Source organism: Oncorhynchus keta, chromosome 1, assembly GCF_023373465.1.
Source record: "Oncorhynchus keta strain PuntledgeMale-10-30-2019 chromosome 1, Oket_V2, whole genome shotgun sequence".
In the NCBI taxonomy this organism is placed as follows: domain Eukaryota; kingdom Metazoa; phylum Chordata; class Actinopteri; order Salmoniformes; family Salmonidae; genus Oncorhynchus; species Oncorhynchus keta.
In genome coordinates, this window is record NC_068421.1 from 34,077,985 (window position 1) to 34,104,645 (window position 26,661).

The 26,661-nt window shown below is 44.9% G+C and overlaps 1 protein-coding gene across 17 annotated transcripts in view; it reads left to right on the plus strand.

The window, feature by feature from the left end:
- LOC118377542 (uncharacterized) overlaps positions 1-26,661 on the plus strand; it is a 107,503-nt gene that overhangs the window by 1,732 nt on the left and 79,110 nt on the right. For 15 of the 17 annotated variants that reach the window (XR_008139884.1, XR_008139873.1, XR_008139868.1 and 12 more), the window contains exons 1-6: positions 492-3,274; positions 4,694-4,798; positions 4,923-4,986; positions 8,284-8,386; positions 9,684-9,773; positions 9,926-10,064. The gene's annotated coding sequence lies outside the window, so the exon portion shown is untranslated. Of the gene's footprint in view, positions 1-491; positions 3,275-4,693; positions 4,799-4,922; positions 4,987-8,283; positions 8,392-9,683; positions 9,774-9,925; positions 10,065-26,661 lie in introns of those variants that run through there. The other 2 variants (XM_052522650.1, XM_052522606.1) reach the window with 2 other exon arrangements.

Here is a 26,661-nt window from a genome sequence, read left to right on the forward strand (position 1 = left end):
CTGGATTACTGCAACTCGCTGTTGGCTGGGCTCCCTGCCTGTGCCATTAAACCCCTACAACTCATCCAGAACGCCGCAGCCCGTCTGGTGTTCAACCTTCCCAAGTTCTCTCACGTCACCCCGCTCCTCCGCTCTCTCCACTGGCTTCCAGTTGAAGCTCGCATCCGCTACAAGACCATGGTGCTTGCCTACGGAGCTGTGAGGGGAACGGCACCTCAGTACCTCCAGGCTCTGATCAGTCCCTACACCCAAACAAGGGCACTGCGTTCATCCACCTCTGGCCTGCTCGCCTCCCTACCACTGAGGAAGTACAGTTCCCGCTCAGCCCAGTCAAAACTGTTCGCTGCTCTGGCTCCCCAATGGTGGAACACACTCCCTCACGACGCCAGGACAGCGGAGTCAATCACCACCTTCCGGAGACACCTGAAACCCCACCTCTTTAAGGAATACCTAGGATAGGATAAGTAATCCTTCTCACCCCCCTTAAAAGATTTAGATGCACTATTGTAAAGTGGCTGTTCCACTGGATGTCATAAGGTGAATGCACCAATTTGTAAGTCGCTCTGGATAAGAGCGTCTGCTAAATGACTTAAATGTAATGTAAATGTAATCTTTGTGCTCACCAGTACTGACGGCAAGTCACCAATAATGATTTTCTCGTAAGAGATTTTGATAACCAAAAAGTGCTCAACATGTTTATGGCACCGTTAACATAGAAAATAAATGTTGAATTTTAAAACTGATACTTTCTCACATTATTCAACAAGACAGATTGATATTGAATTAGGTAGGTGAAAGAGGATATGAGTCCCAAGGTACATAACTACATGGTTTGTGTGAAATGTCTCTGGTTAACAAGCTCTTTGTGTGTCCAGATGTTAAGTGGTATACTACGAAGCAAGTTAGATCTACTCAGGCTTTTATAAAGCTAGCCATCTTCAGTTTGCTGCACATTCCAGGTCAGGCTTCAGCCGTACTATGAAGGTGGATATTGCTCATCCGCCTGCCGCTGACTCAAACAGGTATGTCGCACGTGGTTACTCAAACGTCAAGTTCTTTGAAACAATGCTGAAACATCAATCCATGGGCGAGTCAGTGACACATTTAAATTTGTGTCGAAATCAAAATGAAAGAAAATATATCTTGAAAATTCAGCAGGCTATGGTGTGAAATAGCTTTTTAGTAGTGCCATCTTTATTTTATTACTTATCGTTAATGTTGGATTTGGTGTTTGCTCATTTATTACATTTAAAACTGAAATATTATATTTACAGTCATGGCCAAAAGTTTTGAGAATGACACAAATATTAATTTTCACAAAGTCTGCTGCCTCAGTTTGTATGATAGCAATTTGCATATACTCCAGAATGTTATGAAGAGTGATCAGATGAATTGTAATTAATTGCAAAGTCCCTCTTTGCCATGCAAATGAACTGAATCCCAAGAAAACATTTCCACTGAATTTCAGCCCTGCCACAAAAGGACCAGCTGATATCATGTCAGTGATTCTCTCGTTAACACAGGTGTGAGTGTTGACGAGGACAAGGCTGGAGATCACTCTGTCATGCTGATTGAGTTCGAATAACAGACTGGAAGCTTCAAAAGGAGGGTGGTGCTTGGAATCATTGTTCTTCCTCTGTCAACCATGGCTACCTGCAAGGAAATTGCTCACTCACAATTTTGCCTAAGAACACAGCCACGAATAAAGAATGGTACCAACACATCCTCCGACAGCAACTTTTCCCAACCATCCAGGAACAGTTTGGTGACAAATAATGCCTTTTCCAGCATGATGGAGCACCTTGCCATAAGGCAAAAGTGATAACTAAGTGGCTCAGAGAACAAAACATCAATATTTTGGGTCCATGGCCAGGAAACTCCTCAGACCTTAATCCCATTGAGAACTTGTGGTCAATCCTCAAGAGGCGGGTGGACAAACAAAACCCCACAAATTCTGACAAACTCCAAGCATTGATTATGCAAGAATGGGCTGCCATCAGTCAGGATGTGACCCAGAAGTTAATTGACAGCATGCCAGGGCGGATTGCAGAGGAAAAAGAAGGGTCAACACTGCAAATATTGACTCTTTGCATCAACTTCATGTAATTGTCAATAAAAGCCATTGACACTTATGAAATGCTTGTAATTATACTTCAGTATTCCATAGTAACATCTGACAAAAATATCTAAAGACACTGAAACATCAAACTTTGTGAAAATTCATATTTGTGTCATTCTCAAAACATTTGGCCACGACTGTACTTAAGTATTCAGACCCTTTACTCAGTACTTTGTTGAAGCACCTTTGGCAGTGATTACAGCCTTGAGTCTTATTAGGTATGATGCTATAAGCTTGGCACACCTGTATTCGGGGAGTTTCTCCCATTCTTCTCTGCATATCCTCTCAAGCTCTGTCAGGTTGGATGGGGAGCGTTGCTGCACAGCTATTTTCAGGTCTCTCCAGAGATGTTAGATCGGGTTCAAGTCCAGGCTCTGGCTGGGCCACTCAAGGACATTCAGAGACTTGTACCGAAGCCACTCCTGATTTGTCTTGGCTGTGTGCCTAGGGTCGTTTGTAGGATGATCACTGGAAACAGGATGCACCTGAGCTCAATTTCGAGACTCGTAGCAAAGGGTCTGAATACATATGTATGTAAGGTATTTCTGTTTTTTGGTTTTAATAAATTTGCAAACATTTCTAAAAACTTGTTTTCGCTTTGTCATTATTGGGTATTGTGTATAGATTGATGAGGAAGTAGTTTTATTTAATCTATTTTAGAATAAGGCTGTAACGTAACAAAACGTGGAAAAAGTAAAGGGGTCTGAATACTTTCTGAAGGCCCTGTATTTATAATCCATAGAAGGGTTTGGGAGTCTCTAACCCTGGCATTTTGACTGTTAAACTCATGCGTACACTAACAATGGCTGCCTGTCTTGACTTGAATGGGAACTGCCATCTATGCATTACACTGTATGTCTATGGTTGGTTGCGGCTGTCGGTTTGCCTTCTTTCAATCACGGGAAAAATGTACAGTTTGGAAAGCAAATGCTGTCTACTAAATGTGTAATGCGATATATATTTTAACATTACTTTTTTACACGCAAAAAAAAATTTGAATAAAATATTTGATCTGCCGTCTTCCTCAGATGAAGAGGATGATGACACAATCTTTGCGAGAGGGATGGTATCTGATTTCATTGGTCCTCAACTCATGGCTCAGACACTTCATTCAGGATAAATGGAGTTAGCCCTGAGTTAGCCTGCCCGGATCAGGTTAGTTCTGAAGGATTCATTGTCATAGAAATGTACCGGTTAAATGGTACCGGTTATCCCAAGTTGAACTCAGAGATGACAAAAGTTACCTCGCTAAGTCCTCAAACCTGATTCCTTGTAGAGGGCTCTGTCTATATCAGCTCTAAACACACAGAGTGGAGATGTGCGGCGATGGCAGGCGACGTGTGGTCACAATGTTAATGGCAGTGTAGGGTTGCATAAACACACCCACAAACTGAAGCAACAATTTTCCCTGGCAGACCATGTAGTCATGAAAATGTTTGCATCTGTCTTTCTGGTACAGAATGATTATAGTCATCATATAGGTAATATTGTCACAATCGACTACTTTTTAGAGCAAGTCATTGGTCTCCTCTACGGAGAGGCAGTGTATATGTTTTTGGTGTAATAGTCCTATATCCTAATGCTCAGCAACCTCAACATGTTGGGGTGGATTGGCAAAATGCTCCACTGCAGCTTGTAACGGCATATTTTTCTGGTTTCTGTTTTTAATGTCAGTGAAACTTCACATTGCTATGAAATGGTTAAATAGAAACCACAGATGTATAGCTTTGGTGGGTGGGGAACATCTATAGTAACTTTTGTGGCTTTCTCCAACCTCATTTGGTGCGTGGGCCTCTGTCTGAGGCGATATGTCAAAAATGGTTTTGGTTCATAGTACTGACAGACATAGAGCAAATGCTGGGAGCAGTTTGAATGTGGTGTTTAACAGTCAGGTCTTTAATAGAATTGACATTTTCAAAAGGCTATTTTAATTCTAAGTGTCCTTTTTAATACAGCATGGCCGTATACACACTACCTGTTTTTCTGGGTCGGCGACATTCACATTTGTTAGGACATCCAAATATAGAAACTGGAGAGAGAAGCATCATGCTGATTTGCAGTTTTAGGCAACCAGAAATTACATAGAACACTCTGTATTTTTTAATACTCACCGCCACAAAGTATATGGTAGGCTAGTGTCTTTGATAACTGTCTCCATGCCTGATCGCTCCCCGTCTCTAGCAGATAGGAAACTGTTTCATTTAAGCAGCAGAGAGACTTTGCTTTCATTCTTCCGTCTTGTGTAAAAAAAAAAACGTGTCTTCGGGAGGTAGCTACCAACCAGGACAGTGGAACAAAAGGCATTATGTATTGGAACCTGACTCTATGGGTTACAATTCTGTGTGTTTATCTCAGTTTGTTTGTTTATGTGTGAGGCCGAGTGCCTATATTCCTAGTCTTTTGTATTTATTAACTCTCCTCACATCATGCCATATGCTTTTATCGTGCCTTTTGACTGTTTGTTGCCTCTCGAGTGAGATTTAGAAATGGAGAGACCGTTTAGACAGTATATTTCCTTCATATCTAATGGACTGTACCTGTCTTCTACCTGTCGGTTTTGTTGTCCGTCTGTAGGTAAGCTCCACCTGGCCTCTTAAGATGGGCTGTATTGAGAAGAGTGCGGAGGCCCACAAAGGAGCTGTGTTAGCCAGGACTACGACGGGACCGCTCTCATCACAGGTGAGGGATACACAGGGTAATAAACACACACAACAAGAACACTCAAATGTGATACGCTGCTCAGTAACAAGTTTGTTATAATTGCCGCAGGTTGTAACTTAGATTGTTGATGTTGTTTCCTCAGCTTGGGAGGACGGGCACGTCAAGATCTGGTCTAAGAGTGGCATGCTGAGGTCCACCTTGGCCAGGTAAGATTACTAGGAAAAAAAGTTTAAGACTATCCTTTCAAACACTCAGCTCAGAAATGACTGTATTTCAAAACTAATTTGCAGTGCAGCAGACTCGTAGTGCATAGCCACACTTTGTTTTGAAACAAATGCAGCCACCAATATTGTCCCTTTTAACAATTTCCTGTTTTGTCAGAATGGGGCCCTGTAGTTTTTGTGGTGCAGTTGCTCCACAGTGTAGAGCCAGCATTGCACTCTCTCTGTGTGAAGAGGTGTATGTGAGCGGTGTGTGTGTGTATGCTAATCTTCCAGCCCGGTGTTGTCAGCATGCTTCAGTTCAGCTGGCGCCTAGTCGAACTGAACAACTGTGCTCGCATACTCCCTTAAAATACCTTTTCGGCAATAGTTCTGTTTGTCCTTCTTCATATGCCATAGCCAGTATACGCTTCCTCAAAATAGTCAGAATTAATCCCACAATAACTCAAGAAATCTGTAATTATTTTGACATATATTCCAAGGACATTTTAGTCGCGCAATTTTACATCTAACTAAGATGTTTGGTTCAGTATTTCTCAAGTGAAAAAATGTGCATGAAAACAACAAATACTTAATTGAATAATCCCTACTGTTGACCAATCAACAGGGCATAGACTTTGTCTACTGACTTCGGTTTGCCTCAAGAAAAAAATGTTGTGTGCACGAACAGTCGACAAAACCCTCGCTGAAGACCAAATGGAACTTAAACATCCCAAAATGTCATCATAATATATGCACAAACTGTTTTGGATAGGAAGCATGTGGACGCCTGCTGGTGCTGTGTGGTTAACACTAACATGTCCCTGTCTGTAAAGTCACCTACAGGTGGTTCCGTTACTCTCTAACAGAACCAGTCCAAGTACTGAATGTGCTTTTACACACAACATGTATATTGATATTGGCTTTCACTGAATTAATCACTGTACTTATTGAATGAATCACTGAACTAATTTTGAAATCTCAATTTGGAACTAGGATGTTATTTCACTATCCATGTGTGAGTGAGGATGCACGCTATTAATCATAGGGGCTGAGTGTGTCACCCTGGTGCTTTCTCAAGCCGTCGGTAGTTCTCTCACACTCTGGTGTGCCCAGTCAGAGGACCTGCTGCTGCTGTGGCTTGGGCCGGGCCTGGGACAGTTGTAATGAGGTCAAACCCATGAACACAGCCACGTGAGTTACAGGGAGATAGACTGCACTGGTGGACATTTTGTAAACATAAGGCAACACAGCCTCCAATTATATTCTCATACACAGACTGCAGTGTTCATTAAGGCCTCTTCTGCTTTTGAGGGCACCTCACTGGATGAGAGAGAGAGAGAGAGAGAAAGGGATCTGATGAAAAGGGAAAAGGCTTGTCACAGAGGGGCACAATACTGTTCATGTGTATTCAGGGAGCCCTTCCCTCTGTGCCATGACACAAAAGTTTCTCTGCTTAAACTGAGCTTTTGGTTGACCCCAAGTGGAGCATGATGCGCTGCCATTAGACAGCTCTGAGAACAGAGGTTATATAGTAATCTAGATAATGTCGTCACCGTACATATATATAGACTAATACAGTTTAAAGCACTCCAGGATATGCCTCATGTTCTTACAATTTTTTGACTTTCAAATTTACTTCCACAGTCGGGATTTGTGTGTGTGCGTACAGTGTGTGTCTGTGTGTATTTGAAACTGCTGTAAACTAGGCCGGTGCGATGATCTGAAAGATGGCCTTTGTGTTAAGTGATTTAGTCCAGCCAGATGATTTAAGATGACAATCTGGCAGAGGGAGAGGTGTGTGTGTGTGTGTGTTGGACTATTAGGGTGTAATGCTGCTGGATACGGTTGAAATTGCAGCCAATCCTCCAGTTCCATTTTTATTAAAAGCACCATAAAGTTTTAAAGGTTTATTGGAGTGGAGTTTTATTAAAATCTATAAAAAAAGACTCTTAATGATAAATCTCTCTATCCAGTACTCGCATGCAAATGGGTCTCTTATTAATTGATTCATTCTGCCATTTGAAATATCTTCAGTGTTCTCAACATTTCTGCGTTGATGTGGAGTGGATGCATTCTGCCAAATGAACGGGCTCTATTTCTCCCTCAGTCCTCTGTTTAATGTGACCGTTTGTGCTGTTGTGATTGTGAACCATGGCATTGACTGGACAGGCTTGAGAGGGAGTGAGCTGCACAGCCGCTGTTGCACATACAGATTTGTAGAGCGTATGGAGGAACTGGTGGTGTCTCCTAACAGGTGTAGACACCTCGTCCACACTGCAGATGCAGTCTGTGCAGGTGCTGTTCCCCCTTATGCACACGCACGCACGCACGCACGCACGCACGCACGCACGCACACACACACACACACACACACACACACACACACACACACACACACACACACACACACACACACACACACACACACACACACACACACACACACACACACACTGCAGGAGTCACAGGTACAGCTGGGGGCCATTGTTGTGAGTCTTGAGTGCGATGATGTAACCATGTCCCATTTGTGTGGGAGAGGGGGAGAAAGAGAGAGGGAGGAGGAGGGGGGGCAGAGAGAACTCGTCTCAGCCGTCTCTCATTGTCAGCCCGCAATCATGTGACCTCTTAGCATTTGTGAGAAACAGCAAGCACCTGGAGCAGGGTTAAATGTCAGCCTTCCTCTCTCTCCCTCCCTCCCTCCCTCCCTCTCTCACTCACACACACACGTTTTAGGTAGGTTTCTCTTAACGCTCAGCTGTCTTGCTGTGACACATAGCCAGGTCTGCAGGATTGAAGCAAGCTTTACATACTAAATCCCATTCCTACAGGCTGTACGAAGTGAACCCTCAGAGTAAGTATGACACTGCTGTGGTGTAGAAATGAGAAATGCAATCTCCTCCAGCTACTGCAGTGTCTCCGTCTCTGTGTTTGTAAGGCATACCAAGCACTTCTCCCTGTTTGATAAGGACTGCCTCGAGGCAAACTCTGTGTGATAGCTAGTCAATGCTTTCATGAAACCAGAGTCAAGTAACTAGTGGATCTTCTACTGACAGAATTACTTACTATTATATGTCACGCTGTTTGAGGAGGAGATGCAACTGTGAAATGGCCTTAAACAAGTTTCAGTTTTCATCATTTTTAATGGTTGTGTTATGGAAATACTATTATAAAAGTTATTGTTTAATCACATGAACATTGCTCAGCAGTGTGATTCCTCACCTCTCCTGCTGTGTGTGTGTGTGCGTGTGTGCGTGTGTGTGTGTGCGTGTGTGCGTGTGTGTGTGTGTCTCTCTCCCTCAGGGTCTCCTGTGTACTCGGTGGCCTGGAGCCCGGACTCTGATAGGATCCTGTACACGTCAGGCAGACTGCTGATAATCAGGCCCCTGCAACCAAGGTCCAACAGGTACTGTAAGTGTGACTGTGTGTGTGGGGATTGAAGACCTCGCACTACAGTGAGTATTTTCCTTGTTCATGTACATTTGTTTATTGTTCTTTTTGGCACTGAATTGTGCCTGGGACCCTGAGTAAACACCAGAGGGTTTAGTGTTCCCCCCTTCACCCCTCTCACCTCACCACCCCTTCACCCCCCCCTGAGCAGAGCAACAGCTGGCTGTGTATGGAGAAGCCCCCTGCACAACTCTGTGACCCCTGCAATCCCCCCCATCCCCCAACTCCTATAACCCCCTCACCTCACCCCCCTGCTCCCTCTGGGAGAGACAGACCCGTGGGAGGGAGAGGGGTTTGGGGAGGCGGAGATCAGGAGTTGTAGTGATAACCTTCACATGGTAGGAGGAGAAAGGAGATAATGACTGAGTTGACTCCTCTTGTCCTCCTTTTATGGCACATGCCTCTGGTTATCTGTTGGTCGATACATCTCATGAGCATTTGACGTGTGTGACTGTCCAACCTTTCCTGAATTTTTGAAGGGGAAACTATTCTGAAGATTTCCCCAGTCCCATTCAGTATGCTGAACAATAAGCAGCACATCAGGATGTGTCAGTAAGTCACTTGGCGAACGCTGGGGTGTGTGAGTTAGTTAGTGTGTGTGTGTATTACAGAGATGTAATGGGGTCTCTGACGAGGTCGTGTGTGTGATCTCGTCCCCGTGGCGACCTGTGAAGTCTGCCCTGTTTCCAATTAGAGCCAAGTCCACGCTATTACATTAACACAGAGCAGACTGGGAGGCTGTCAGAGAGAGCACCTCGCTCGACCTTCAGCTCTAGCTCTCTCTCTTCTTGTCCTCTATGCTCCTTCTGATAAGAACCCTCTCCTCTCCCCTGTATTTGCTTTATCATGTCTCCTGTGTGTGAACTCTCCCTGCAGTCTTCTCCTGCTTGTCCTTGACAACAAAAAAACTCAGAGTCATATTAGCCTGCAGCCCAGCGTGTAGTATATTGATATGGACCTGGGCCCCCCTCTCTCATTCAACCTCTATCCCCTTCTCCCCATCTACCCCCCTCTCTCATTCAACCTCTCTCCCCTTCTCCCCATCTACCCCCACTTCCCCCCTCTCTCTCTTTCTTTCCCTCCCTCTGTCTCTCAGGTGTGGGGCAGAGCCTGGGACTGGTTAACTGAGGTGCGATCCTGATTGTATTGGTTGTGTTTGGAGAATATCCCTGCTCTTGCATAAACATCTGCTCTCTCTCTGCTCTCTCCTCTCTCCCTTGTTCCTCGCTCCCTCCATCCCGTCCTCTCCCCAGTGGAAGTCCCATGATGGGACCATTCTGAAGGCGGACTGGAACTCTGTGAATGACCTGATACTGTCAAGTGGAGAAGACTGTAAATACAAGGTGAAGTGTGTCCCATGATCCAAAAATGATTGTCTATGTTATAATGTGTGCATCACACAGTTACAACACTGTGTAATTGACCCTGTTCCTTCTCCCACCTCTCTCTCGCTCACTCCCCCTCCTTCCGTCATCTCCCTCCTTCTCTCTCTCAGGTGTGGGACAGCTATGGTCGTCTGCTCTACACGTCCTTGTCTTCATGACTACCCTGTGACCTCCATGTCCTGGTCACCGGATGGGGAGGTGTTCGCAGTGGACTCCTTCAACAGCCTGCATCTCTGTGACAAGCCCGGGGTAAGGGCTCCCCTCACACCCCACCCCCGTCCTCTGCCAATCCCCCACACACCTCTGTGTACTGTCACGGTGTGTGTGTTTCAGTGTGACAAACCTGGTTCTGTAATAGGTCCTCTGTCACTTCCCTAGTGTGTGGAAATAGATGGTGGAGTCTCTCGGTATACCTCCCTCACTAGTCCCTGTCACATGTTCATATTAATACCTGGTGCTGATAGTGCTGTTGATAGTAAGTGGACTTGTAATGAGAGAGGCCCGAGGGGGCGTGGTATATTGCCAATATACCACGGTTAAGGGCTGTTCTTAGGCACGACGCAACGCAGAGGTATATTAGCCGTGGTATATTGACCATATACCACAAACCCCCGATGTTCCTTATTGCTATTATAAACTGGTTACCAATGTAATTAGAGCAGTAAAAATAAATGTTTTGTTATACCCGTGGTATACGGTCTAATATACCATGGCTGTCAGCCAATCAGTATTCAGGGCTCAAATCAGCCAGTTTATAATTGTTGTTTTGTTATTCTTCAGCGTATGGCCAGAAACAACATGTGGAGTCTCAGCTGGGTTTATTGTTTAGTTAGAATAGAAATGTCAGTGTATTGTTCTATGAGACGTGGCCTAATGAAAACAAACAGCACAAGTCTCTGGTCCTCTGTACTGATCACCACGTATTTCATGCTACAGTGTACATTTTGATCTAATTAGGATCAAATTGCGTTTTTCTTTTTGCACCGAACAAATGGTCTGGAGAGAGACTCTGAGCCAACGCAGATGTCTACACAACACAGAGGTTATGAAAGCGTTTGTGTGTGTGTGTGTGTGTGTGTGTGTGTGTGTGTGTGTGTGTGTGTGTGTGTGTGTGTGTGTGTGTGTGTGTGTGTGTGTGTGTGTGTGTGTGTGTGTGTGTGTGTGTGTGTGTGTGTGTGTGTGTGTGTGTGTGTGTGTGTGTATTCAAGGGTATTCTCTTTCACTTGTCTAGTTGTTACAGATCAGTGTGGATGAAGGAAAGTAGATGTGGAGAGGACAGAAGCCTTCTTGGTCTTCTGAGTTGAACCCTCAGTAGAACGCTATCCAGTCAAAGCCTGTTGCTTTTTGGGGGTTATGAGTCAGAAACAAGATTGCAGCAAGAGTACAGTAATAAGCACTATCTTCGTTTCACACTGTAAATATTGCTTGTTTTTTTGAGTACACAAATCCAGGAAGATTGTTTGGACTACTGAGACCACAGAAACTCTGTGAGCGGGTGTAATTGTGTCGAATAAGGAACCTAAATCACCTTTCTTCACAATGACAATTGTGTCTCTGTGTTATGAGTTTGTCGATGTTGCTAGTCTGTCTGTCATTGCGCCACTCTGTGTCTTGTGGTGGAGTTGACTGAGGCTCTCTCTCGCTCTCTGATGATGATGATGCATACAGTAACTCTAACTAACTGGGGTAAGGGTCTGTTTACCTTCACCACCTCCTCAGCTCCTCCCAGGCCACAGAGAGAGAGTGTAGTGTATACTGTAGCCCGGCCCTGGCCCGCCGTGGGAGGGTTGCTCAACACCATGGAGAAGAAGACTGAGGAAGAAGAGAAACAAAGAGAGGGGAGAAAGAGAAAAGGCTACTCAGAAGTCACTTTGTGACTCCTCCTTGATGAGCTGATGAATCTGATCCCGTGTTCCATCGGCCCAGCGGCCCTTGCTTTCAGTCTCATGCACATTTGATGTGTATGTTGAGTTACAGTACGTGCATGGTAACAGTTGCATCCTTGCCTGTATCTGGCTGTAGTTGGGCTGCGGTGCAGAAGGAGTTAAGCACAGTGAGGAATCTTTGCTGTTACTACCGTGACTAATGTGCAGGAGTTTCATTCTGTATCTGGTACAATGAAACCTTGCACTTTACAGAGCGCTGCCTCAGCAGGAACGGCCCAGCGCGTTTAACCCCTAACCTCCAGCAAGACTCCCCCCCTGGGACAGATGAAGCACATTACCCCCCTCATTATCACAGGGCTGGGAGAAGGGGGAATACCCCATTACAAACGCGCGCGCACTAGACGCACAGATACTGAGCCACACAGATGCACCGATACAGACACACGTGTTGGGGCTCGTCTCAATGTCAGTCCTGGGCTGAACTTGATCACTTTTTCTCATGGGCTTTTTTTATGGATTGTTGATAATTTGGAAATATGGTGTTCTATTGGCTTGAATAAGGATCTTGTAAGTCCCTACCCCCTCTCCTCTTTAGGCATGGCTGACGTTGGATTCTGGCACTTTAACTGGATTTGAGCACAAGAAGTGAGTCTGTCTGTGGATATGTGTGTGTTTGTGTGTGCCTGCGAGACAGCAGTCTATTTACGAGGCACTGCAGCTGGTGTCTAGCGTCTGGACTCTGTCACGATCCCTGACACTGTGACACTCACTAACAAGTGTGACTCATTGTGCCCTCTCTCCTTCCCTCCCCCTCTCTCTTTCTTTTGCCTTCCCTCTCTCTCCCCCTTTCTCCCCTCTCTCCCCCTCACTTCTCTTCTTTTTCTCCATCTTTCCTTCTCATCTGCAGATCGGTACATGGACACTATCATAGACCCTGTTAGTGTGTGTGTGTGACTGTGCGCGTATGTGTGTGTGTTCGACTAATTTGTCAGAATAACAAATACAGACTGTTGATGACGTTCCTGTGGATGCTATGACATGACGGTAAGACGGTAGACGGTATAGACTCTTCCAAACCATCCAACCAGAAACCCCCACTCCAGCTTACTAAAAAACCGAACACACACACACCAGACTCCGTTGTCCTGTCCCATGTTGGGTCTTGTTTCAGGCCTTAATTGAAATGTCCAGAACAATCGTTGGGCTATTAATACCTGCTGTTCCCGCGGTGTGGTCGGGACTGAAGATGTGGCCCAGCTCTGGCCCAGTCCAGCAACCAGGAACCCTTCACTCCACTAATTAGCCAAAACCAATGGCTGGCCTGCTATAGAAAGCCTATACTTAATCAGGAGCGGCTGATGGCTTCTTAAAGCTGCTATTTGCCAATCTATTTGACCTCATCTGGAACAGCGCTGTTACATGTAATGACATGAAGTCAGAATGTATCCCAAATCGGGAAAGTCTGAGGCTCCCTCTCCACACCCATAACATCTGCCTGCTCCACTCACACAGCCATAGGAGATAAGTCGTCAAATTTATAGCTCACGATTGCAGTGTTGTTCTGAAGAGGAGGGGGGTCATGATTTGGAGTGTAAAACCACTGGTATCTGGTGTAATGCAGATTATATTTTGTGCAACACGATAAAAGGTCCCAAATCAATGTAATCAATGATTTATTGATTTAATGTCTCCAGCTGTGATTTTTCTTATAGTGTCGTCAGCAAACTTGATGATGGCGTTGGAACTATGTGAAGCCACTCATTCGTGGGCATACAGGGAATACAGGAGGGTACTGAAGACGTACCCTTGTGGGGCCCCCATGTTGAGAATCAGTGTCGAGGAGGTAATGTTGCCTACCTTCACCACCTGGGGGTGGCCCGTCAGGAAGTCCAGGACCTAGTTGCATAGGGAGGAGTTCAGACCCAGGGCCGTGAGCTTTGTAATGAGCTTATAGGGCGCTATGGTATTGAAGGCCAAGCTGTAGTCGATGAACAGCATCCTCACATACAGTTGAAGTTGGAAGTCTACATACACATTTAAACTCAGTCAAATACATTTAAACTCAGTTTTTCACAATTCCTGACATTTAATCCTAGTAAAAATTGCCTGTTTTAGTTAGGATCACCACTTTATTTTAAGAATGTGAAATGTCAGAATAATAGTAGAGAGAATGCTTTATTTCAGCTTACATTTCTTTCATCACATTCCCAGTGGGTCAGAAGTTTACATACAATCAATTCATATTTGGGAAGCCTCCCGGGTGGCGCAGTGGTCTAAGGCATCGCAGTGCTAGCTGTGCCACCAGAGATTCTGGGTTCGAGCCCAGGCTCTGTCGCAGCCGGCCGCGACCTGGAGGTCCATGGGGCGACTTACAATTGGCCCAACGTCGTCCGGGTTAGGGAGGGTTTGGCCGGCAGGGCGCACTAGCGACTCCTGTGACGGGCTGGGCGCAGTGCACACTGACCAGGTCACCAGGTGTACCTCTATCCTCCGTCACATTGGTGTGGCTAGCTTCCGGGTTGGATGTGCATTGTGTCAAGAAGCAGTGTGGCTAGGTTGGGTTGTGTTTCGGAGGACGCATAGCTCTCAACCTTCGCCTCTCCCGAATCCGTACGGGTGTTGCAGCGATGAGACAAGACCGTAACTACTACCAAATGGATACCACGAAATTGGGGAGAAAAAAGGGGGTAAAAAAAATGTATACATATATTTGGTAGCATTGCCTTTAAATTCTTTAACTTGGGTCAAACGTAGCCTTCCATAAGCTTCCCCATAAGTTGGGTGAATTTTGGCCCATTCCTCCTGCCAGAGCTGGTGTAACTGAGCCAGGTTTGTAGGCCTCCTTGCTCGCACACACTTGTCCACAAATTTTCTATAGGATTTAGGATTTATGTGAGGGCTTTGTGATGGCCACTCCAATGGACGTTGTTGTCCATAAGCCATTTTGCCATTGTCCATTTGGAAGACCCATTTGCGGCCAAGCTTTAACTTCCTGACTGATGTATTGAGATGTTGCTTCAATATATCCACATACTTCCCATCCTCATGATGCCATCTATTTTGTGAAGTGCACCAGCCCCTCCTGCATCAAAGCAACCCCACAACATGATGCTGCCACCCCCGTGCTTCCCTTTTTCCTCCAAACATAACGATGGTCATTATGGCCAAACAGTTCTATTTTTGTTTCATCAGACCAGAGGACATTTCTCCAAAAAGTACGATCTTTGTCTCTATGTGCAGTTGCAAACCGTAGTCTGGCTTTTTTATGACGGTTTTGGAGATGTGGCTTCTTCCTTGCTGAGCGACCTTTCAGGTTATGTCGATATAGGACTCGTTTTACTGTGGATATAGATACTTTTGTACCCGTTTCCTCCAGCATCTTCACAAGGTCCTTTGCTGTTGTTCTGGGATTGATTTGCACTTTTCGCACCAAAGTACGTTCATCTCTAGGAGACAGAAGGCGTCTCCTTCCTTAGCGGTATGACGGCTGCGTGGTCCCATGGTGTTTATACTTGCATACTATTGTTTGTACAGATGAACGTGGTACCTTCAGGCGTCTGGAAATTGCACCCAAGGATTAACCAGACTTCTGGAGGTCTACAAATTTTTTCCTGAGGTCTTGGCTGATTTCTTTTGATTTTACCATTATGTCAAAGAAGGAGGCACTGAGTTTGAAGGTAGGCCTTGAAATACATCCACAGGTACACCTCCAATTGACTCAAATGATGTCAATTAGCCTATCAGAAGCTTCTAAAGCCATGACATCATTTTCTGGAATTTTCCAAGCTGTTTAAAGGCACAGTCAACTTAGTGTATGTAAACATCTGACCCACTGGAATTGTGATACAGTGAATTATAAGTGAAATAATCTGTCTGTAAAAAATTGTTGGAAAAATGACTTGTGTCATGCACAAAGTAGATGTCCTAACCGACTTGCCAAAACTATCGTTTGTTAACAAGAAATTTGTTTAGTGGTTGAAAAACACCTCCAACCTAAGTGTATGTAAACTTCCGACTTCAACTGTATGCATTCCTTTTGTCCAGGTTAGTCAGGGCAGTGTTCAGTGCAATGGTGATTGCGTCTTCCGTGGATCTGTCAGGGTGGTAGGCAAATTGAAGATGGTCGAGTTTGTCAGAGAGGGAGGTGATATGGTCTTTGATCAGCCTCTCAAAGCACTTCATGATGATGGAAGAGAGTGCTAATGGTCGGTTTTTTGGGCACAGGGATGAGAGTGGACATCTTGAAGCAGGTGGGTATAGCAGCCTGAGCTAGATAGAGAACACAACAGCCAACTGGTCTGCACATGCTCTGAGAGCATGGCTAGGGATGCCGTCTGACCCGACAGCCTAGCGAGGGTTAACACGTTTGAATTACTTACATACGTCCTCAGTAGAGACTGCGAGTGTGTCATCAGGGGCTCTCTGCAGCTCAGGGTCATATTGCTCGAATCATGAGTAAAAGGTGTTTAGCTCCTCCGGTAGGGTGACGTTGGTGACTGCGATGTGGCTGGCTTTCTTCTTTTAATCTGTGATCACTAGGAGCCTCTGCCACACACGCCTTGTATCCAACCTGCTGAATTTCTCCTCCACTTTGTCCCTATACTTGTGTTTCGCCATCTTGATCAATCTGCGTAGGTCGTATTTGTACTGTTTAACCAAACTATTGTTCCTGGTAACCTTGCCCTGTTTATAAGCAGCATCTCTCTCTTTCAGTTTTTCTACAAGACTGCTATCAATCCACGTTTTTTTACTCCTCATCCCCACCCCTGGGTCGCTCTCTTTTCTCTCATCCATTTTCCCTGGCTTCTATCTTTCTCCTAACTCACTACTTATCCCACCACTCATATTCCCTCAGTTTTATCTTTCTCTCTGGGGAAGGTATGTGACTTTAGGTTCCCTGTGATGCCCTGTCAGCTTAGACCCTGTAAGGCTGGCATCTGTGTTTCTCCCTCCCTCCCTATAAAGTATCAGTCTCTATTCTCCAGGCTGTACCACTCCCGTGTGCCCTGCCTGGCTGCCAATGGCTGGCCTGGAAACTCTCCCTGCTGCTGGAGCGATATAAAAAGCCTCTAAACTTAATGGTGGTTCGAGTCCTGAAGTGCTCTTAGTAGAGCATGAAAAGGGCAGAGAAAACTATTGTAGATGTATTAGTATTTTCTGCTTTATCTGTTTTCGTCACATGAGCTATGATGGTTAGCGGAATACAGATGGCGAAAATGTCACTAAAAGTGAGAGGGCAGGCTGCACGAGTGGGACAGGGGGAAAGAAAGAGAGAGAGAGGAGAGCTGCATGGAAAAACAGCAGATGTGGGGGGGTTACACACCAGAGGGAGAGAGTGGGAGAGAGAGAGAGAGCGGGCGAGGGAGAGAGAGAGAGCGCAGTGAAACAAAGAGAGTCCTGAGTCAGCAACTGCAGAGCAGTTTTCTCCCCAGGCAACTGGGCTGGGCTCTTCCACTCTCTCTCTCTCTCTCTCTCTCTTTTTGCCTGACACACTCCACATGCTCCTACTTTGTCTCCTCGATCTCCTTCTTTCGCTCTCTCTCTCAAAAAGGTAAAATATGCTTTATTGCCATGCAGTTTACAGGTACAACAATCTTGTCATAGCAGTTAAAGGACAGTTCATTAGATCAAAAGTATGAAGATAACTATCAAATGAACTCAATTTGGGGGAAAAAGGTGGAGACTTTCTCTCACTACACTTATTCTCCCTTTTCTCCACCTTTCTCCTCCCCTTATGATCCAAACTCTACATGTTCTCTTTCTCTCTCTCTCTCACTCGCTCTCTGCCCCCAGCTCCAGTTTAGAGAGGTAGAGAGTTTAAGCAGTGAAAAGGGCACTTTGGGGTCTATCTTACCACTTAAGTCAAGCCTCTCTTCCTTCACACATTTTCTCTGTTTTCTTTTAAATAATTTTTACTTCTCCTTTTAACACGTCTGGGTGAGGCTGCCTATGAAATGTTTTTGAACAAGTGGGCACATTCTGGTTTTAACAGCCTCTACTTCTCAGCCAGTTAAACAGCCATCAAATGTATGTTTCTCCAGTTTGCATGGTAATAACACAGGCTGGCACTGCAGGCAGGTTCAAGTCCTGGTCTTAAATGATCGGTGCAGGACAGTGGAATCCTACATCAACCTGCATCAAATGAAAAAGAATGTCCTTATTAAAGCAGCCTCCTATTTTATAATAGTGTGTCTTCAGGTAAGGATGTGGAGGGACAGTCATTACCAGGTGTTGGTTTGCTGTGCTTGGACTTTTGTTGGCACGGCTGGTGGAAAAGTGTATGTGTTTCACGGTCTTTTTTCAGATGATTGACTGCACTTCCGTTGTGTGTGTGTGTGTGTGTGTAATATCGGTCAGAGTGAGAGGCACTTGTTGACATGGTATTACTTTTACACCTCTCTGGAGCTGAGCTTCAGGCTTGCCATGTTGGAAAGTGAATGGGGAGAGCGTGAAAAAGAGTAAAAATAAAAGGGGGAATGGCTGATGGAGAAATGTAGTGTGGGTCTGTCCAATATATCCTGTGAAGTTGGCTGGAGAGTGGGGCTCAGAGAATTGGTCTCCATAAACGATGGTGGTTATCCCCCCTTCTGTCCTCTCTCCAAACTCCTCACCCCTTCCCCTCACTCCCCCTCTCTGGTCTGGTGTGGGGTAAGATGTATGACAGCCTGAGACAGTGCCATGCCAGGCCCTCTGACAGTCATCACTCCCCACACCACTAAATCACTACCTCCACACACCAGGAAAGAGAGAGAGGATGTAATGGGAGGCAAGATGCAGGTCATTCGAAGGACTGAAATGTTTTAAAAGAGAAATGAGGTATAAAAAAAATCAGGATCAGAGATGCAAAGAGAAAGTGAGTGAGGTACTGTATATAGAGTTATAGAGTTTGGGATATAGAGTACTGTATATAGAGAAGTTTTATTAATGTCAATGTCAATAAAAGGTTCTACATTCAGCTAAATTATTAATTTGACCCTGAAAGCACACAAAGCAGCCTCCACATTTCTCCCAAAGTTTGTTGTGTACTGCGGTGAGAGATGTTGTATTTATGTATTTGGTGTGTGTTATTGCATCTGTGTGCATGCTTCTGTGTGTGTGTGGGGGGGCTGAAGACCAGTGTTTATTGGTGTTTCACTTCATTTTCACCGCTTATTTACATGGCCCGAGCTCAGTGGCGTAACAAGCAGGGCTGCCAATTTCATTATGCTATTACTGGGGACCAGGGGAGAGGCCAGGGTGAGAGGGGAGAATGGGGGATGGAGGGGTGAGGTAAGGAAAGGGGTAGGGGGTAGGAGCAGGGGTCGAAGATTTTGGCTGATCCCCAGAGTTTCTCTCTCCCCTCTTTGTTCCACATAGACAAGCTCTACTTCTTGACATTGACAAAGTTATTGACTGCCTCCACAAATGGCATAATTTGATGGATCTGTTTGCGTCCACGAATAAGTAATGGTCTTGCCGTAATTCTTGTGCGTTTATGTGTGTGTCTGCAGTGGTGTAAAGTAAAAATACTTGAAAGTACTACTTAAGTAGTTTTTAGGGTATCTGTACTTTACTACTATTTTTGACAACTTTTACCTTTACTTCATTCCTGAAGAAAATTATGTACTTTTTACTCCATACATTTTGAATGCTAAGCAGGACAGGGCAATTGCCTAAATCACACACATCCCTGGTCATCCCTACTGCCTCTGATCTGGCAGACTCACTAAACACAAGTGAAGTTTGCAAATTATGAGTGTTGGAGTGCCCCTGGCTATCAGTAAATAAATAAAATAAAAATTGAAAATGATGCTGTCTGGTTTGCTTTATATAAGGAATTTGAAATATATTTATTCTTTATTTTTTACTTTTGATACTTAAGTATATTTAAAACAAAATTACTTTTTGTTTTTTACTCAAGTAGTATTTTACTGGGTGACTTTCACTTGAGTCATTTTCGTTTAAGGTATATTTTCTTTTACTCAAGTATGAAAATGGGGTATTTCTTCCACCACTGTCTGATATTCGTAAGAGCATGCTGTAGAGGGATATGCTTCTTGATAAAACCTTTTGAAACAAGACATTACACCTCGTTATTATCATTATTATTCGGGTTATTACTTATAAATATTCATCAACAAATTAAGAAACGCCAGGTTGGAGAGGATCTTTCGTATTGACACAACATTAACGGAGTCAAAATAAAGATATGTGCTACCTTGTCCTTTGTGCATATCAAAAAATGTAAATACAGATCCTATTTCGAAGCACAAAACTGTTCAAACGAAGTCCGATAGGTTCTCACACTTTCCCCGAAATATTCGCATATCACAACCCTGCTACTGCGGTCATTCGATGGCAGTGGCAAGCGAGGACGCCGTAATTAGATGAATAATGTAGACTAAGCTACTGAAAATGGGCCTTTTACAAGATTAAATCATGACAGGAGAAATAGAATCTTATTAAAGAGATTGAGTCCAGACAGGTTACTTTGGGACATTTTCTGAATAGACTATAGAGAATCAGCAAACCCACCCACACCCCAGCAAAAGCACCCGTCAATCAAAGCCACCAGCGTATATCAGACACTAGCAAATGTTTCTCCTTTCCTTAAAACGTATTAGGCTTTCCAAAAGTGGGCTTGAAGATAATGAATTGAAAAGGAAAGTATGAAGGGGACAGCTATTCTATAGTATGAATATGAAATTGACAATCCTTAAAATAGAAACAAATACACGCAACATGTACGTCCATAGCCTGTTTAGAGTGTTGGAAATATTTTTCAAGTACTGTAACTATTTATTATCATTTGAATAGATTAAGAAAACGGACTACGTTGACTTACTGTGTGAGGTGAAGAAAATAATTACTCAGAAGCCCAACTGGGCACTTTCCTACATTTGACATTTGCGAGAAGTAGGCCATGTACTTCTATGCGTGCTCAGTCAACATTAACAGGAAAGAGAAACCAGACACATGCTCACATGGAGCGCGTAAATTATGTTATGAAATAAACCAAACCGTGTTTCTCATAAGTGTAGCAGGTTGTGAACTCTGCAAACAACATTTCCACTCCGAGAATAGGAACGGTAAATGACTGTAACATAAATGACTTGCTAGGACCCAGCTTGATTAGTCCACTCAATACTGCGCTTTCGGAAAACATTCCCCTTTTCCACATTTTGTTACGTTACAGCCTTATTCTAAAATGTATTTCCTCATCAATCTACACACAATACCCGATAATGACAAAGTGGAAACAGGTTTCTAGTTTTTTTTGCAAATTTAAAAAACAGAAATACAATCACAGACCCTTTGCTATGAGAATCGAAATTGAGCTCAGGTGCATCCTGTTTCCATAGATCATCCTTGAGATGTTTCTACAACTTGTTTGGAGTCCACCTGTGGTAAATTCAATTGATTGAACATGTTTTGGAAAGGCACACACCTGTCCATATCAGGTCCCACTTTTGACAGTGCATGTCAGAGCAAAAACCAAGAAATTAGTTTGAAGGAATTGTCCGTAGAGATCCGAGACATGTTTGTGTAGAAGCACAGATCTGAGGAAGGGTACCAAAAAATGTCTGTAGCATTGAAGGTCCCCAAGAACACAGTGCCTCATTCTTCAATGGAAGAAGTTTAGAGCCACCAAGACTGTCCACCCGGCCAAACTGAGCAATCGGGGTAGAAGGGCCTTGATCTGGGAGGTGACCAAGAACCTGATGGTCACTCTGACAGAGCTCTATAGTTCCTCTGTGGAGATGGGAGAACCTTCCAGAAGGTCAACCATCTCTGCAGCGCTCCACCAATCAGGCCTTTATAGTAGAATGGCCAGATGGAAGCCACTCCTCAGTAAAAGGCACATGACAGTCCACTTGGAGTTTGCCAAAAGGCACCTAAAGGACTCTCAGGCCATGATAAACAATATTATCTGGTCTAGTTCAATCTTGGTTTCATTATTTGGCCTGAATGCCAAGCGTCACGTCTGGAGGAAATCTGGCACCATCCCTGTGGTGAAGCGTGGTGGCAGCATCATGCTTTGGGGATGTATTTCAGCGGCAGGGACTGGTAAACTAGTCAGGATCGAGGGAAAGGACAAGGACAATGACCCTAAGCACACAGCCAAGACAACGCAGGAGTGAATGTCCTTGAGTGGCCCAGCCAGAGCCAAGACTTGAACCCGACCGAACATCTCTGGAGAGACCTGAAAATAGCTGTGCAGCAACCCTCCCCACCCAACCTGACAGAGCTTGAGAGCATCTGCAGAGAAGAATGAGAGAAACTCCCCAAATACAGGTGTGCCAAGCTTGTAGTGTCATACCCAAGAAGACTCGAGGCTGTAAATGCTGCCAAATGTGCTTCAACAAAGTACTGAGTAAAGGGTCTGAATACTTGCAGTACCAGTCAAAAGTTTGGACACACCTACTCATTCAAAGGTTTTTCTTTATTTTTACTATTTTCTACATTGTAGTATAAGGAGACATCAAACTATGAAATAACACATGGAATCATGTAGTAACCAAAAGTGTTAAACAAATAAACATATTTTATATTTGAGATTCTTAAAAGTAGCCACCCTTTGCCTTGACAGCTTTGCACACTCTTGGCATTGTCTAAACCGGCTTCATGATGTAGTCACCTGGAATGCATTTCAAGTAACAGGTGTGCCTTGTTAAACATTTATTTGTGGAATTTCTTTAATTATTAATGCGTTTGAGCCAATCAGTTGTGTTGTGACAAGGTAGGGGTGGTTTACAGAGATAGTCTTTTAACAAATAGGGCTAAGTTCATATGATGGCAAGAACAGCTCAAATAAGCAAAGAGAAACGACAGTCCATCATTACTTTAAGACATGAAGGTCAGTCACTGCAGACAATTTCAAGAACTTTGAAAGTTTCTTCAAGTGCAGTCACAAAAACCATCAAGCGCTATGATGAAACTGTCTCTCATGAGGACCACCACAGAAAAGGAAGACCCAGAGTTACCTCAGAGGATAAGCAGAGGATAAGTTCATTAGAGTTAACTGCACCTCAGATTGCTGCCCAAATAAATGCTCCACAGAGTTCAAGTAACAGACGCATCTCAACATCAACTGTTCAGAGGAGACTGCATGAATCAGGCCTTCATGGTTGATTTGCTGCAAAGAAATCACTACTAAAGGACAGCTATAAGAAGAAGAGACTTGCTTGGGCCAAGAAACACGAGCAATGGACATTAGACCGGTGGAAATCTGTCCTTTGGTCTGATGAGTCCAAATTTGAGATTTTTGGATCCAACTGCCGTGTCTTTGTGAGACGCAGAGTAGGTGGACGGATGATCTTCGCATAAGTGGTTCCTACCGTGAAGCATGGAGGAGGAGGTGTGATGGTGTGGAGGTGCTTAGCTGGTGACACGGTCTGTGATTTATTTAGAATTCAAGGCACACTTAACCAGCATGGCTATCACAGCATTCTGCAGTGATACACCATCCCATCTGGTTTGCGATTAGTGGGACTATCATTTGTTTTTCAACAGGACAATGACCCAGAGCATACCTCCAGGCTGTGTAAGGGCTATTTGACCAAGAAGGAGAGTGATGGAGTGCTGTACCAGATGACCTGGCCTCCACAATCACCCATCCTCAACCCAATTGAGACAGTTTGGGATGAGTTGGACCACAGTGAAAGAAAAGCAGCCAACAAGTGCATATGTGGGAACTCCTTCAATAATGTTGGAAAAGCATTCCACGTGAAGCTGGTTGAGAGAATGCCAAGAGTGTGAAAAGCTGTCATCAAAGCAGATGATGGCTACTTTGAAGAATCTAAAATATATTTTGATTTATTTAACACTTTTTTGGTTACTACTTCATTCCATATGTGTTAATTCATAGTTTTGATGTCTTCACTATCATTCTACAATGTAGAAAATAGTACAACTAAAGCAAACCCATGAATGAGTAGCTGTGTCTAAACTTTTGACTGGTAGTGTATGTAAATGCGATATTTAGTATTTTTTTATATACATTTGCAAAAATGTCTGCTTTTGATTTGTCTTTATTGGGTATTGTGTGTAGATTGATTATGGGAAAAAAAACAATTTAGACATTTCTGAATCAGGCTGTAACATAACAAAAGTGTGGTAAAGTCAACAGGTCTGAATACTTTCTGAACGCACTGTAAATTAAGAAAAAAATCATTATCAAATGAAACCATTCCAAGTTGGAGTGGATTGGCACATTGTCCAGAAACAACCTTATTGACTGCTGTTGAATAAAGAAGACCGACTCATTTATTTACTAGCAAGCAATGAAAACGTGCATTGTATAAAAGAAAGTCCACACATCAAATATATATATATATCTATTTTTTTACTGAAGTGCCATAGCCTATACCGCTCTATACCCCAAGCATCTAGCTTAGCTGCTTAAGCATCAAAGCAAGGTTGGAAAGATGAGGAGAAAGTTAAACCGACTAAGTTAGCAAAATAATTACTTTTAATCATTTGTAATCACTCCCTGCTATTAGGTAATGTTTATCTACATGAAAATAAAGTTAATACAACAACAAAAAAAATCCTAAAATGAATCTAGGGCAATTTTTAAAAAAAATACTAGTTATTATTTTTATTTCATGATGGTCTTAATCCATACCCATCAGTTACACGGTTATTCAATTACGTGTGGATGCCTGTTTGTGTGTGCAGGAAAAATAAGGTATTATGTAAAAAAGTAAGAGCCAGACATTTTACCCTTTGACAGCAGTAAGTATATGTGTTGTTAGTGCTTCTCCAGTCAGTACTCTCCTGCCATGCTTCCCAATAAACAGTGGGTGTACTACACCAGGGTCACACACACACAAACACACACACACACACCTCAGTGTTACGGGGGGGCCCGTTACCTGGCCCGGCCTGCTGGCTCACATCTCTGCCCTGAGATGGGTAATCTAATTAGAATCTGCCACGAGTGCCGCTGCTCAGGAGAATTAATAACCTCTCTCTCGCTCTCTCTCAACCCTCCCCTCAACACACACACACATACACACACAAACACACACTTTTCACACACTCATAGATGGAGTACTACACCCACACTATCTTTCACGCACAAAAATAATACACACACTTCACACTTATGGGAGATGTGTCACCACCTCACCCCCTGATCTTTGACCCCCCCAGTCCTCCGGTGGCTGGCCCTAACTCATTCTGCTGCTGTTACTGTTGGCCGCAGGAGACACTCAGCTGAGTGCTGCTAAAGGTATAGTCGGTACTGTTGCCCCCAGCTGAGTAGTGCCCCTAGCTGTGTAGTTCCCCTAACTGAGTAGTGCCCCCAGCTGAGTAGTGCTCCCAGCTGAGTAATGCCCCCAGCTAAGTAGTGCCCCCAGCTGAGTAGTGCCCCCAGCTGAGTAGAACCCCCAAATGAGTAGCGCCCCCAACTGAGTAGTGCCCCCAACTGAGTGGTGCCCCTAGCTGAGTAGTGCCCCCAACTGAGTAGTGTTCCCAGCTGAGTAGTTCCCCCAACTGAGTAGTGCCACCAACTGAGTAGTGCCCCCAGCTGAGTAGTGTCCCAACTGAATGGTTCCTACAACTGAGTAGTGCCCCCAACTGAGTAGTGCCCCCAACTGAGTAGTGTTCCCAACTAAGTAGTTCCCCCAACTGAGTAGTGCCCCCAACTGAGTAGTACCCCAACTGAGTAGTGCCCCCAGCTGAGTAGTGTCCCCAGCTGAGTAGTGCCCCCAGCTGAGTAGTGCCCCCAGCTGAGTAGTGCCCCAACTGAGTAGTGCCCCCAACTGAGTAGCGCCCCTAGCTGAGTGGTGCCCCTAGCTGAGTAGTGCCCCTACTGAGTAGTGCACCCAGCTGAATGGTGCACTAGCTGAGTGGTGCCCCTAGCTGAGTAGTGCACCTAGCTGAGTGATGGCCCTAGCTAAGTGGTGCCCCTAGCTGAGTGGGACCCCTAGCTGAGTGGTGCTCCCAACTGAGTGGTGCCCCCAGCTGAGTAGTACCCCGAGCTGAGTCGTTCCCCAAGCTGAGTAGTGCCCCAACTCATTCGTGCCCCTAGCTGAGTAGTGCCCCTAGCTGAGTGGTGCCCCTAGCTGAGTGGTGCCTGAGCTGAGTGGTGCCCCCAACTGAGTATTGCCTTGAGCTGAGTAGTGCCCCCAGCTGAGTAGTGTCCCAACTGAGGAGTGCCCCTAGCTGAGTGGTGCCCCTAGCTGAATTCTGCTCCTAGCTGAGTAGTGCCTCAACTAAGTAGTGCCTCAACTAAGTAGTGCCCCTAGCTGAGTGATGACCCTAGCTGAGTAGTGCCCCCAACTGAGTAGTGTCCCCAGCTGAGTAGTTCCCCCAACTGAGTAGTGCCACCAACTGAGTAGTGCCCCCAGCTGAGTAGTGTCCCAACTGAATGGTTCCTACAACTGAGTAGTGCCCCCAACTGAGTAGTGCCCCCAACTGAGTAGTGCCCCCAACTGAGTAGTGTCCCCAACTGAGTAGTGCCCCCAGCTGAGTAGTGCCCCCAACTGAGTAGTGCCCCCAGCTGAGTAGTGTCCCCAGCTGAGTAGTGCCCCCAGCTGAGTAGTGCCCCCAGCTGAGTAGTGCACCAACTGAGTAGTGCCCCCAACTGAGTAGCGCCCCTAGCTGAGTGGTGCCCCTAGCTGAGTAGTGCCCCTACTGAGTAGTGCACCCAGCTGAATGGTGCACTAGCTGAGTGGTGCCCCTAGCTGAGTAGTGCACCTAGCTGAGTGGTGCCCCTAGCTGAATTCTGCTCCTAGCTGAGTAGTGCCTCAACTAAGTAGTGCCTCAACTAAGTAGTGCCCCTAGCTGAGTGATGCCCCTAGCCGAGTATTGCCCCCAACTGACTATTGCCCCTAGCTGAGTAGTGCCCCAACTGAGTGGTGCCCCTAGCTGAGTAGTGCCCCTAGCTGAGTAGTGCCCCAACTCAGTAGTGCCCCTAGCTGAGTAGTTCCCCTGGCTGAGTGGTGCCCCTAGCTGAGTGGTGCCCCTAGCTG